Here is a 14,076-nt window from a genome sequence, read left to right as displayed (position 1 = left end):
GGTTTCTGGAAGAATGACACATCCATACCGCACTTAAAAGCAGGAGGTGTGCTATTGTTTCTTTCTCCTGAAAGAGTCAATGTGGAACCACACCTTATGCTGAAGTTTTCCTTCACGAATTCAAATATTGACTTGCTTTTGATTTTTAAAAATCTCCATTAAAAAAAAGGCGAGGAAAAATCAAATTCTGGCCCCTTTAATAAGAATCTTGTCCCTGCGTGGCACCCTTTTTTTTAAAATTAACATTTTTAAGGGCAGAGGAATTGCCCTTTCTGTCTCTTTCTCTGTGGTACATGAGTGTTTAGTCGATTTCATATGTCATCTAAAGTCCTAGTCTGCTAAACTGGTTTATTAAAGTAGAACTGCCAGGTTCACGCAACGTGTTCAGTCAGAATTTTAAAAATATTTTATGCCTAAACATAATGGTGATCAGACATGAATGTAAGCAGCAATAAGCAAGGGGAGAGGAAATCAGCATTTTATAAATTCACATGGATCTAATGAATGTAGATGGAAATACACTTATGAACAGAAGTATATAATAATAGACCATAAGCTGCATCTAAATAAGGTTTTCCATCCAGTGGTTTGGGTGTATATAAGAGGAAGCTGTTCAGACAGAACAGTGGATATGCCCACTACCCTACCTCTCACTCATGCACTGTTTTTTTAATTAGTTATTTTAGAAGAATATAGTTATACCACATGGTGCTCAATATTTGAAAGTGATAAGAAGCAGGTGGCTGAATGAATGAGGAGTGAAATTCAAAGGACCAAGGTTTAGTGAGAGAGGAATGAATCAATAAGAGTCCAGCTTTTAACTATTTCTGATATCTGTTACATATGTTCCATGAGTTACATTTTAAAGCGCATGCTATGTTTATAGTCAATCACATGCAATACAAATTTGCAAGCATTCCTTGTTTTTAGACATCTCTCTTCTCCTGCTGTTCTCGGATAAGATGGGAACAGTCTTGAAACAGGAACTTGTGAAGAAATGCAACCAGTGTCCCCTCCAAAGCTTTCTTTTAAGAATGCTTGATTGTTTCAGCCGCAACATGTGTGGAGGTTGGAGTGAATAACATTCATTAATGGAAGTGAAAGATACTATGTCAGAGCAGAAAACCATGTTGAGATAAGCAGAAAGACTTCTTTCAGACAAATTCTTATGAGAGCATTTCTTAGGGCAGAAAACCATTAAAAAAAATGATGCCAGCATTTTGGAATCCTTTTTCTTTTTTCTTTTCTTTTCCATTGGATATGATGATTGTACCATAAGACATTTAAGGGGAATACATACAACCTTGTGAATTTTAATAGCTGTTAAATAACTACCAGCTCTAACTAGTTTGTGGCCATTTCAAAGCAGATGAATTGGATGCATTCACTGTGTCTGTAAACATTTAGTTGTTTGTATGACTCAAAGGAACTGCAGACTGCTTGTAGTTATATAAGTAGGTCTGGCATTCTTTGGGGGGAAAAACATTTTGCATGGTTGGCTTCCAGATAGAGCAGCAGAATACAGCTGAAGAGGATTATCCATCCATCAATTCTTTTTAGCTATGCACAATTTTTCCCCCCACTAAGCACAAACTTAGACTTAAAAAAACAAGACGGAGAAAAAAATCATCATATGAAAAGGCCCAATTTTGCATGGATTTCTTTTGGACAAATAAATGCCACGTGTCTATCACATGTAGGTGCATTTCAACAATTCCTGCATTTGTTTAATCTGAGCAGCTGCCTACAGGTCAGAACATGGAATAACAGAGTTGGAAGGGACCTTGGTATCATGTGCCACAGCTCTTGGGTCAAAATATCTCTTGCTGTGTAGTTTTCCTTCTTGAATTTCATCCCTTTAAAAAGTCACAGAGGTTTGCCTGGGAAAGAAGAATTTGGATTCCAGTTCATATTTTGTCTTTTAGGCCTCAACCCCCTGTCTGTGGACCAGCACCGGTATGCAGCAGGCCAGCGATTGGACCGCAGAAACAACTGAAGCCCCATCTGCGAATACAGGAAGCTTGCAAAACCATGCCCCCTCCCTGTGGTCCATGGAAAACCTTTCTCCACGGAATCAGTCCCTAGTGCGCAAAAGGTTGGAGGCCACTGTTTTAGGCCGTATAAAGGTGAACCTTAGCTTGGGGCACTTTTCCTCCACTGAAACGTCCACAATAAAATGGATTATAAATCCTGTCAATCTCAGTTTGAGATTGCATTCTTTCTGCATTTTTTTAAATTATATAGTGACCAGAACTGGATGAATTCTCTTCTAAAATGTTATCCATCTGTAGTCCATGGGATTCTTCTAAGGCAGACCTGAGCATTTTATAGCCCATGGACCACATCCAGCTCTTCAACTGTCTCTCTCTGGCCCACAGTGGTGGGTGGGATGTTGGCATGGGTGTCGCAGGGACATTGGTGGGGGAACTGTGTTGGCAGGGGCAGGGCAGTGTCGGCAGCCTTCCACAATACTCCCAGTTTCTCATTTGGCTTCTTGGGAAAATTAATTACCCATCCCTACCCTAAGGAGTTGCTGTTTTATTTTATTTTTTATTGTATAAATAAGAGAATGACTAATACTTGAGCATGTATGCTGAGCACATGAAATTTTTGTAAAAGACACTAATGTTGTATGGATATTCTTTTTTCTTCTTGGGTTTGGAATAGTATTTGTATTAACGGAATCCCATGGCTTGGAAAGAATGACAACTTTCAATGAATTCAGTGAATGTTGCCCCACTTTATTTGAGACTAATTCAGTTTCTAGGCATCAACATCAACAGTTAGCAACAGTTAACTTCTTTATTATTGTGTCCAGTTCATAACCTGAAACACAATTTATTTCCAACTCTTGATTTAGCTTTGATAAGGAAACCAGCTGACATATAAAACCAGAAGACATTTATAAGAAATATTTTCTAAATGGTTTCTTATCAACATTTTTTCCTGCTTTGCTTTTGTTTCTAGAATTAGCCTCTGTTCATCTGTGCCTGTGGTGTGTCCACTATCCCCCCAAGTATGTAAATGTATGTATCACACTTAACTATCATGGCTTCACTTACTGAGGAACAGATGAAGCTGCTATGGTGATAGAATGTGGCCACACATGATGAATAATTTAAAACAACTGTATATTCAACAAATAGCTTAATCAGATGTTTGACTATACAGTATGCATTTTACCTAGTTAAAATTCAATTGACTTGAATTTGTTGGCAATAATTATTTGTATAGGATTAAGGTAGCTGTTAGTTTCCTGTTCCCTGCACCCCAGTACTGTATGGATGAATTATTTTATTGGTTAACCAATGACTTTCAGTTGCGACTGATTGCCCAGGGTCAAGGCAGACTCAGCCATTCTTGTTGCTACAAGTAGCTTTTGTAATGAGTGCTTCAACAAGCACAATAATCAGCCTGCATTCTGAGTTGCTGTTTTGAACTGAGATGCAATATTCTCATAGCCTGTAATTAAACCAAGTTGTTTTGGTCAGTGAATACAGTGTTGGATTTGAGTTCAAAATTTAACTTTTACCATGAACATAGTAAGTTGTTTGGGATAATCAACTTACCAGGTTATTAAGAATAAAAAGTCGGTGGTCCTCAACATTTTTGGACTGGTGGGCACACTTGGAATTTTGAAAGCATGTTATTTTGAGTGCTCTCATAAAATAGTTGCCACTGTGGATATAGCCAATCACAAAATAACCAAATATCAGAAGGCAAACAATGTCATGGAGCCCAGCCATCTTTAGTTTTTAGAAGAATACCTTGTGGGTGTTGTTACTACACACTGCAGAATTTTTGGGAGAGTGAAGAGGAATTCTCTTCTTAAAAACATATAAATAGAGAACAATGGATACAGAGAACCTTTATCTTCTAAATACACTGCAAAATTACAGCTTCTATAAACTCCAGGAGGCATTTTAAGATTATAAGAGGCATGAGCTAAAAGGAATAAAAATATTGGGCAAAGAGCAGGTGTCAATTACACTGGCATCATCTCAAGATTTCATCAGCATAGAGCAGGCTTCAAAATTAGGATAGTGAACAGCAGTCCAGCTGCTGACAAGCAGAGTAGCTAGCAGTATGTGCTGAAGAGCCAGTGAATACTGCCCATCAGATTAAAGTTGCTCTGGGTGAGGCATCCTAAAAAAGTAGCACCCTTCAGATGTTTTGGACTAGAATACTTAGTCTACAAGATTATTATGGAGATGATAAGCATTGCAATTCAATACAACCTTCTCTCATGATGGGTTGGTCATCATTTCCCATAATTCCATGGCACCATTGATTGATCTGGAAAGATTGATCTGTCACATTGTTAGATACAGAGAAGTTTCTCTAAAAGCACATTGGTTTTCAGGTTTGTAGCGTTAGTGCTAAAGTGTTAACTGAACCATTCCCTGAATTCAGGGTCTGGTGACATTCAGTAATTCATGAAAAATAAACAATTGTTGATTAGGAGCGTCATAAACTATAGTGGTTGGAACACAGTCCTGGAGTACAGAAGGAGAGAGATGCTACACATAGATGTAGAGGTGGTATTTTTGCTTTGTTTTACCCTAACAAATAGTCTATTATCTTCTTCTGCCAGAAGCATGACTGTGAGTTGAAACCATGCTTTGTGTCAGGAAACAATGGTTGTCTCAAGAGGAAGAGAAAGGCAGCTTGTAATAGACTAACCTGGAATGTGCAACAGAGCTTTTGAAAAGGATGGTAATGCAGGAAAAGAAGGCAGCAAGAATCACCAGGCTCAACCCTGGTAAAGCTTAATGTTTGGGAGATTGTTATCCCACCCTTATTATTTTTATAAATAACTCAAGATGGCAAAAATGCACAATACTCCTTTCTCCTCCTATTTTCCCCAGAACAACAAGCCTGTGAGGTGGGTTGGCCTGAAAGAAAGTGACTGACCCTAAGTCAACCAGTTGGCTTTCATGCCTACGGCAGGACTAGAACTCACTGTCCCCTGGTTTCACTGCTGTGCCAAACTGGGTCTCAGCTATGTTGGCTTAGGACTTCAACTATATAGTGTGATGAAGTAGTAACATAAAATGCACCAAACTTCAACTGTATAGTGTCAACTATATATGACTTCAACTATATAATGTCATGAAGAAGTAACATGAAATGCAGCAAGTTAGACAGATGGATTTTATTCAGGGTAAGATGGAGCAGTCTTTTCCAACCAGTGTGTTCTGACCCAGCTTCTCAAACACCACAAACCTTCTGAAATTAACTCAAAGATTTTTTTATTAGGAGCACCAGCAGCCCTGGCAAAAAGTTTCACCACAGGCTAACAAGTCAATCCGGCAGGGAGATGAATAGTTGTCTTCCACATCTATTTATCTCCGCTCCCTGCCTTTTATACTCAAAGCTAGGGTGGGGCTTCGCTAGTGGTGGCTCTTCCTTCCCAAGGATTGGCCCACAGATTTCCATTGCTCTCCTCTCCTCTGCCTTCTATACATCCGTGCGTCAGTTACTGGACCCAGCTGTTCCTACTCTTCCTCATCAGCCACCCCCAGACCTGGGGGCTGTTGACTCCCATCTGAGAGCTGATGGACAGCCCAGGCTCCGCCTCTGTCTCTCTCTCTCTCTGCCAGCTTAATTCCCTCTTCCCCCTCTGAGCTCTCAGGTTGCCTTGATGCTGACTCTGACTCCCATGCCGCCTCTTCCTCCTCCTCTGATTTGGCTGCTGGAGGGGCCAGCGGCCGGCAGGCCACAACACAGTGTGCTGACCTCGGTGCCCCGAATGCCACAGCTAATGTGGTCATTGCTGAGAGCTGCAGTACAAAGAAAGGCATGAGGATGGGAATGGCAGGTTTAGTTGCTGTACTCACTCACTTTTGGGAATTTGGTTGCACCCTGGCCTTCCTCCCCACCCCCCTCTGGGTTTCTGCCACAGAGAGATATTAGTTGTTTTGTCCTCTTTCAAAACTCTGCCTGGGGAACTGTTGTGACATGATTAACACAGCTACTGTTAGAATGAGTATGCAGTTCTGAGATAAAATATTGAGTAAACCAAGATAATTTGCAATGAACAAGTTGATGTGGGTCTACTGGTTTTACAGCTGACAACACTTCTTTAGTGCTACAATAGTGCCTTTTTTTCTTCCTATAGCTACAGGTAACCTGAGCAATTCTCACTCTTTTTAAATGTTCTTTAAGGCAGAAGCAAGGAACTTTTGAGGACTTTGGACAACAGTATCCACTGTTATATGTCAGAGACAAAATCCCTGAGTTGAACTTCTAGATTGTGGATTTGCCTGTTGAAATATATAGATTTTAACTGTACGTGCAATTAAAATAAATTAATGCAATTATTCAGCATACATGTAATAATTTCGTTCTTCTCAACTACAACTCAGCAGGAACTCCTTCCTAGTTTTCTCAAAGCAAAAAATTGTACATCCTTGTTCCTAAAACCATATGAATCTTCACACTCTATCTGTTCATTATCTGCTTTGTTAAAGTGTGTCATTTCTTTTTTAACCTGTAAAAAGTTAGAAAAAACACCACCACCCCACTCCCCATGTTCTGGCATTGGGAGAAAAGAAGCTTCCTGGGGAAAATACAAAAGTAGGAAATAAGCATCCTGGCATACTTGCCCCAAATGACTGTTTTTCCTCTCTCAGAGCTTGAACCAAAGAAAGGATAATATATATATTTGAATTAAATATATTTTGCCATGGATTCAGTGGTAGGAAAAGAAAGTTAAGTCTGGACAAATACTCTGGTGTCAACTTGTGTTTGGTGGACTAATTACATAATATTTGTTTACATGCTGTCACATGGATCTGTGCCAGTCTTCTAACTTGGCACTTCTAGATGTGTTGGAGTACTGTATGACTCTCAGGCTGTTCAACACATTTTGATAATATCAGATTGAGCAAGACTGGCTCAAATCTGAGAATCTGTGGGAAGTGTAGTCTTTGGCATCAGGTAGGTGTCAAATTAGGAGGGAAATAGATATATAGCCTAACCTAGGAATCAGCAACATGCGGCTCTGGAGCTGCATGTGGCTCTTTCATCCCTCTGCTGCAGCTCCCTGTCTCCAGTTGGCATCACAATTTTGAGAGGAGCTTCCAATTTGGGGGGGGAAGCAGGGCACGCCAGGAGGAGACTCCATGGCAAGGGCAGGTTTTCCAGTCAGCTCCACAATTGATAGGGCTTTCAGTTAGGACAGGTAGAGGAAAAAGAACTCTATGGTGGGGAAACTGGACCCCCAGAATTGAATGGGGGACTTCCGGTTACGACCTTTGTGGCTCTTTTAGTGTTTAAGGTTGCCGACCCATGGCCTAATTTTGTTAAACCGCTGAGTCAGTTTCCCAGATACTGAATTGCCCTGAAATTCTCTTAGTTTTGTTTTATCTTCCATGGTCCCGTACGGCATCCTGAAGTTGAGTTGCAGAATCTATAGTCCTTCCCTTAATTAAACATTTTCTCTGGGCAAAATGTCACACAATCAATCATCTTCCTGAGTACTTTCCCCCCATCACCAATTTTAGTCAGAAAATCAGGCAGCCTGGGTTGTAATCAATTACAAACCTTCCAATTACTAGCCAAGCCTCCTCTGTAAATGGGGGAAGCTCTCTTCTTTGGATTATAGTTGTAGTGCACCAAAGCAAAGAATGCAACATATTGTGCACAGTGTGGTCTGAGTGCATACCAGGGAGACTTTCAGTATACAACTCCATCCTGTATTGACTCTAATAGTCTACCTTTGAATTTGCAAATATGGTAAATAGTTTCATGTTTGCCCATTGAGGATATAATTGTGATGTGCTTTTTAATACTTTTGCCATACGCTAATTAAATAAATAAATTAGTTGCAATGTATGTCTATGAAAGTTGGACCATAAGAAAGGCTGAGCGCCAAAGAATTGCGGCCTTTGAACTATGGTGTTGGAGAAGACTCCTGCGAGTCCCTTGGACTGCAAGGCGATTAAACCGATCAACCCAGACTGCTCCTTACTTTGGCCACCTAATGAGAAGGAAGGACTCACTGGAGAAGAGCCTAATGCTGGGAACGATTGAGGGCAAAATAAGAAGGGGATGACAGTAAATGAGGTGGCTGGATGGAGTCACCGAAGCAGTAGGGATGAGCTTTAATGAACTGCAGAGGATGGTAGAGGACAGGAAGGCCTGGAGGAATGTTGACCATCGGGTCGTGATGGGTCGGACAAGACTTCGCAACTAACAATAAAATTAAATAAATACCCTTTTACCAGACAGACCAGGAGAATCTGTTTGCAGTAGAAAAACACGGACTGCAAGGCCTCCAAGCAGCATGCTCTCCATTGTGTTCTGCCTTGCAGTTGCTGCTACCACTGCTATCATCTCCTGAGCATTTCCCCCCGCCCTGTGCTCTGTGTGCTAGGAGGCCACTCCCTTTGCTCAAGCAGCCAAATGCTTTAAGCGTGACTCAGAGGGGTGGGCCCCTGGGTAAGGGAAGCCGGGAATAGAACAAACTCTGTAGGAAGAGACAACAGTAGTGCATTTGGTAGCAGTGTTCATAGCAACTGAACGTGCTTAATAGTTTTAGGAACTCAACCTCCCCCCTCCCCAAAGTCATTGTGTACTGGGCTGTATCCGGTAAAGAGTTAATCTTTCCAAAGTACACATTTAGAGACTCAAATGCCAGAATGCTTTGTTTCTAAGTTACAACTGACTGCTGCAATATATTGAATAAAAATGTTTGGTGAAGACATAAATATAACCCTCATATCTAATTCTGGGACAAAAATATATAATAAGGGCAAATATGCCCTTATTATAAATGTTTTTAGAATAGCAAACTACCTTAAGAAACTTTTATATTGAAAGATGGCACGTAAATTGTTTTTAAAAATTACCACCTCCCCTCTGTCATAAATTGGACTTCCAAGGCAGTGATCAACAAATTCTGTTAAGCAAAGAATATACAAATGATAAATTAAAAGGGCTGGAATACATCAGCAGAAATATCTGATATTTCAAATTTTCCAAAATTATTTTTATTTGGAATGAGGAAAAGCTTTAGAAAAACTGAATAACAATAGCAATAGCACTTAGACTTATATACTGCTTCACAGTGCTTTACAGCCCTCTCTAAGCGGTTTACAGAGTCAACCTATTGCCCCTAAAAATCCGAAGGATGGAAGGCTGAGTCAACCTTGGGCCTGGTGAGTTTTGAACTGCTGAACTGCAGGCAGCTGGCAGTCAGGAGAAGTAACCTGCAGTACTGCATTCTAAATAGAGCGCCACGGAGGCTCTCCATTAACTCACCAAATGTTTTCCTTTAACTTGTTTGTGGACATTTTCCCTCTTTCTTATAGACCATCCCTGAGGTGTCTCGAAGGCAGCATCCAAAGTAAACTCAAAAGAATTCTAGATTTTTTTAAGGACTTTTAGATCTATGGCAATGATTGTTTTACCTTATTTGGTCAGTTTTCAAGGGAGTGGATATAAAAATAAACAAGTGCCTTTTTTTTAACCTGTGCTAAATATTTGATGGTAGGTCAGGGTGGTAAAAGAGTCATTGTGGAAATATCCAGTTCTTGCTGTGTAAGAAAACACACCTAGACGTATGGTTTCTGTACAAATATTTTGGGATGAAGAACATCCACCCATCCTTGCGCCTCTCTATTCTTGGTTTTAGGAGCCAACATTGAAATTTAATTCTTGGATCAATGAGAAGGTCATGTCAGTGTTTCCCAACATTGGCCCTTGAAGAATTGTGGATTTCAACTTCAATTCTGATCCTTGAATCCACACCTGTTCAAGTGGAAATACTGTCTTAATTAGCAGTAGACTTATATACCGCTTCATAGGCCTTTCAGGCCTCTCTAAGCGGTTTACAGAGAGTCAGCATATTGCCCCCAACAATCTGGGTCCTCATTTTACCCACCTCGGAAGGATGGAAGGCTGAGTCAACCCTGAGCCGGTGAGATTTGAACCGCTGACCTGCTGATCTAGCAGTAGCCTGCAGTGCTGCATTTAACCACTGCGCCACCTTGGCTCTTAAGTGAAGGCATCACTTCACTGAAGTTTAGTTATTGCCTCATCGTTAAAATATTCTTAGTACTTATTTTGCCTTGATCCTCTTTATGTTGCTTCTTAGTATCTCACAGAACAAACACAATACATGGAATAAATCGCAGTGGTGCAATGATTAGAGTGTAGTGGTACAGGCTACTTCTGCTGCCTGCCGGCTGACTGCAATTTGGCAGTTCAAATCTCACCAGCCCAAGGTTGACTTAGCCTTCCATCCTTCCGAGGTCAGTAAAATGAGGATTCAGATATGTTGACTCTGTAAATCACTTAGAGAGGGCTGTAAAGCACTGTAAACTGTAAAGTGTTATATAAGTCTAAAGTGCTATTGCTATAAGGCCTGGCTAGACTCAGAATTCTGAGGGTTGTTCCTTTTATGCAGCTTGTGTTTTAGATCTGCAATCTCCAATATATCACCATTAGTCTCCTGTGTGCCCACAAAATCTTGAATCAGTCAGTCCTTTACTCCACTGAACTGGTCATGCTATATAGGTAGCCCTTGATTTACAATCACATTTGGGACTGGAACATATATCTCTGAGTGATGTGGTTGTTAATTGAGACATCACATGACTGTGACCAATTTTATGATTTTTTTTTGCCACAGTTGTTAAGCGAATCCAGCTTCCCCTATTAACTTTGCTTGTCAGAAGCCAACTGGGAAGGTTGCAAATGGTGATCAGGTGACCCTGGGGCACTGCTACCATTGTAAATACAAGCTAGCCACAATCCCATGAGCATAGGGATGCCCTGATAGCCATAACTGCAAGGATTGGTTATAAGTCCCTTTATTCAATGTTGTAACCTTGAATGGTTGCTAAAGAAATGGTCATAACTCAAGAACTACCAGTAAAGGACTATCAGTACAAGTGAGTCTCTCAAAGGTGCCTTTTTTCCAAAAGGCATCTGGACTTTTCTTGGTTGCTTTTCCTTGAAAACATTTCACTTCTCATCCAAGAAGCTTCCCCAGTTCTGACTGAATGATGGAGAATAGAAGGATTTATATTCTTTGCAGTCATCTGGTCATTAAAACTCTGAAGGTCAGATCGTTAGCTCTGAGTTGTTGAACTCACTTAGGGGTTTATCTGTACCCTCAGAGTACCTGAATCAGATAGCCATGACCTGGATGATTGAGGATCTCCATAGAGTCTCCATAGACATGTACAAGTTCTTTATTTTTTTATCTTTTTTTTACTTTTTTTTGTTCTTTTTTATTATATTTTTTTAAACATATTTTTTAATTTCCATTTTCACAACATACAATCACATGTATACTATACATAGCCAGTATCATATAGTAACAAATAATGATCACATCAGTTCCTCTTGTCCACCCCCCATAAAATAAAAACCCATGTACAAGTTCATAGTTCTACTTAGAATGCAAATGGAGTTTGCCATTTCCCTTTCCTTTAACAAATGTTTGTGCATGTCTTCTTCCATGCAGGAATTTTCCAGTTTTGTTTAACTGGCATCATCCTTCCCCTTCTGGTACTTTGAGCTCTGCTTGTACATTAGATTTATGACACCAGGAGTTGTTTATTATTATTATTATACAATTGTATCACAGCGGCCAGTTGTTTCGCCGGATTTGGCATTGGTTACTAGTCGGGCCCCACCCAGGGGCCTAGGACGTCGTAACGTATTTTCGTAATATGCGTGCAGATCCAAGCAGTGCGGCTTTTTGCATTTGACTGATGGTGATTTTGTCAATTTTTAACTGTTTTAAATGTAATTCCAGTGCTTTTGGAATAGCACCTAGTGTGCCAATTACCACTGGAATTACCACTGCTGGTTTGTGCCATAGTCGTTGAATTTCAATTTTTAAGTCCTGGTATTTTCTGATTTTTTCATGTTCCTTCTCAGCGACCCTGCTATCACCTGGTATTGCGATGTCTATGATTGTGACCTTATTTTTCTCAACCAATGCGATGTCTGGTGTATTATGCGCCAGTATTTTGTCTGTTTGTATGCGAAAATCCCACAAGATCTTGACCATCTGACCCTCGGTGACTTTTTCAGGCTGATGTTCCCACCAGTTTTTTTGCTGTTTTAATAATAATAATATTATTATTATTATTATTATTATTATTATTATTATTATTATTATTATTATTATTATTATTATTATTATACAATTGTATCACAGCGGCCAGTTGTTTCACTGGATTTGGCATTGGTTACTAGTCGGGCCCCACCCAGGGGCCTAGGACGTCGTAACGTATTTTCTTAATATGCGTGCAGATCCAAGCAGTGCGGCTTTTTGCATTTGACTGATGGTGATTTTGTCAATTTTTAACTGTTTTAAATGTAATTCCAGTGCTTTTGGAATAGCACCCAGTGTGCCAATTACCACTGGAATTACCACTGCTGGTTTGTGCCATAGTCGTTGAATTTCGATTTTTAAGTCCTGGTATCTTGTGATTTTTTCATGTTCCTTCTCGGCGACCCTGCTATCACCTGGTATTGCGATGTCTATGATTGTGACCTTATTTTTCTCAACCAGTGTGATGTCTGGTGTATTATGCGCCAGTATTTTGTCGGTTTGTATACGGAAATCCCACAAGATCTTGACCATCTGATTTTCGGTGACTTTTTCAGGCTGATGTTCCCACCAGTTTGTTGCTGTTTTAATATTATAATTTTTGCACAAATTCCAATGGATCATTTGTGCTACTGAATTGTGCCGCAATTTATAATCAGTCTGCGCGATTTTTTTACAGCAGCTGAGTATGTGATCAACACTTTCATCAGCTTCTTTGCAAAGTCTGCATTTGGCATCATCAGAGGATTTTTCGATTTTGGCCTTAATGGCATTTGTGCGGATAGCTTGTTCTTGCGCAGCCAGGATTAGTGACTCTGTTTCTTTCTTTAATGAACCTGTTGTTAACCATAACCAAGTTTGTTCACTGTCCACTTTATCTTTTATTTTTTCCAGAAATTGGCCATGCAGTGCTTTGTTCTGCCAACTCTCCATTCTTGATTTTATCACATCTTTTCTGTATTCTTGTTTCGTCTGTTGGGCCTTCAGTAGATTTTTGTTCTTTACTTCGATTAATAGATGTTCTTGACTTTCTTTTAAATAATCAGCCAGTGCATGTTTTTTATTATTATTATTATTATTATTATTATTATTATTATTATTATTATTATTATTTGCTATTTAAGAACTACCAAACTTTATATTGCTGCTGGTATTTGGGAGAGAGAATAAATGTGCTTCAGAATACCCACTTTTTCATATCACTGGATGGGGATTTCTTTTACCCCACTTTTGTTATTTTGTTATATATCAAGATGGCTAACCTATCTAATATTCCTTCCTCCTCATCCTATTTTCATGTTTTGTTCATGTTTTGTAATACTTCCTATGTTGACCAAAACTGTAAACATTGAAAGACGCAGTATTGGGCATATATATATGCCCTTTATTTATTTATCAGCACAAATAAAACACACACACACACACACACATCTATCTTTCTTTCTTTCTTTCTTTCTTTCTTTCTTTCTTTCTTTCTTTCTTTCTTTCTTTCTTTCTTTCTTTCTTTCTTTCTTTCTTTCTTTCTTCCTGGCTGGACTTTCATAATTTGCCTGATTTACGCTCAAAAGTTCTAACAGGCACTCCATGTGCTCTAAAGGGCCACATCTTTCTTCTTCTCTATAATGTTAGTTTAGGAAAGTGTTACATTTTGAACAGCTCTCAGAAAGCAAATTTGTTTCCCAAGTTTTCTTTAACAAGATAGACCTTTAGGAGAAGTTCCAGAAATCTCAAAAACTTAATTCCTTTCATTTTAGATTCTGGGACAATAAACATCTCCCATCAATCTCTCTAACATGGAGATTTATTTGAGTTTTTAATTCATGGGTTTCTACATGAACTGATAATGAAACTGTTTTTATAAATGATAAGTAAGGTGTGTCAGAATGTGAAACTCTCTCAGGCAGTGAACATGCGAGCTTTATGAATCACTGACATTACAGAATAGATGGAAATAGACGTCTTAAAATAGCACATGCTCCCAGCGATTGTACCGTCTGTAT

The 14,076-nt window shown here is 39.5% G+C and overlaps 2 protein-coding genes across 4 annotated transcripts in view; one reads left to right on the top strand and one right to left on the bottom strand.

Annotated features, from left to right (window-relative positions):
• LOC106549204 (CD59B glycoprotein-like) overlaps positions 1-8,383 on the bottom strand; it is a 29,724-nt gene extending 21,341 nt beyond the window's left edge. The window contains exon 1 of the mRNA XM_087712715.1: positions 8,229-8,383. The gene's annotated coding sequence lies outside the window, so the exon portion shown is untranslated. The remainder of the gene's footprint in view (positions 1-8,228) is intronic.
• Positions 1-14,076, top strand: part of LOC106549203 (protein lifeguard 3) — a 50,458-nt gene that overhangs the window by 4,050 nt on the left and 32,332 nt on the right. The window contains exon 2 of one of the 3 annotated variants that reach the window (XM_014066789.2): positions 1,926-2,095. The exons of 1 other annotated variant lie outside the window; for it this stretch is intronic. The gene's annotated coding sequence lies outside the window, so the exon portion shown is untranslated. Of the gene's footprint in view, positions 1-1,925; positions 2,127-14,076 lie in introns of all 3 variants that reach the window. One more of the 3 variants, XM_014066788.2, reaches the window with a different exon arrangement.

This window comes from Thamnophis sirtalis, unplaced genomic scaffold (genome assembly GCF_051295495.1).
Source record: "Thamnophis sirtalis isolate CommonGarterSnake01/CBP01778 unplaced genomic scaffold, rThaSir2_p1.2 scaffold_1, whole genome shotgun sequence".
In the NCBI taxonomy this organism is placed as follows: domain Eukaryota; kingdom Metazoa; phylum Chordata; class Lepidosauria; order Squamata; family Natricidae; genus Thamnophis; species Thamnophis sirtalis.
The sequence above is the reverse complement of the archived record's forward strand: the minus strand, read 5'-3'. Positions and strand labels throughout refer to the sequence as shown.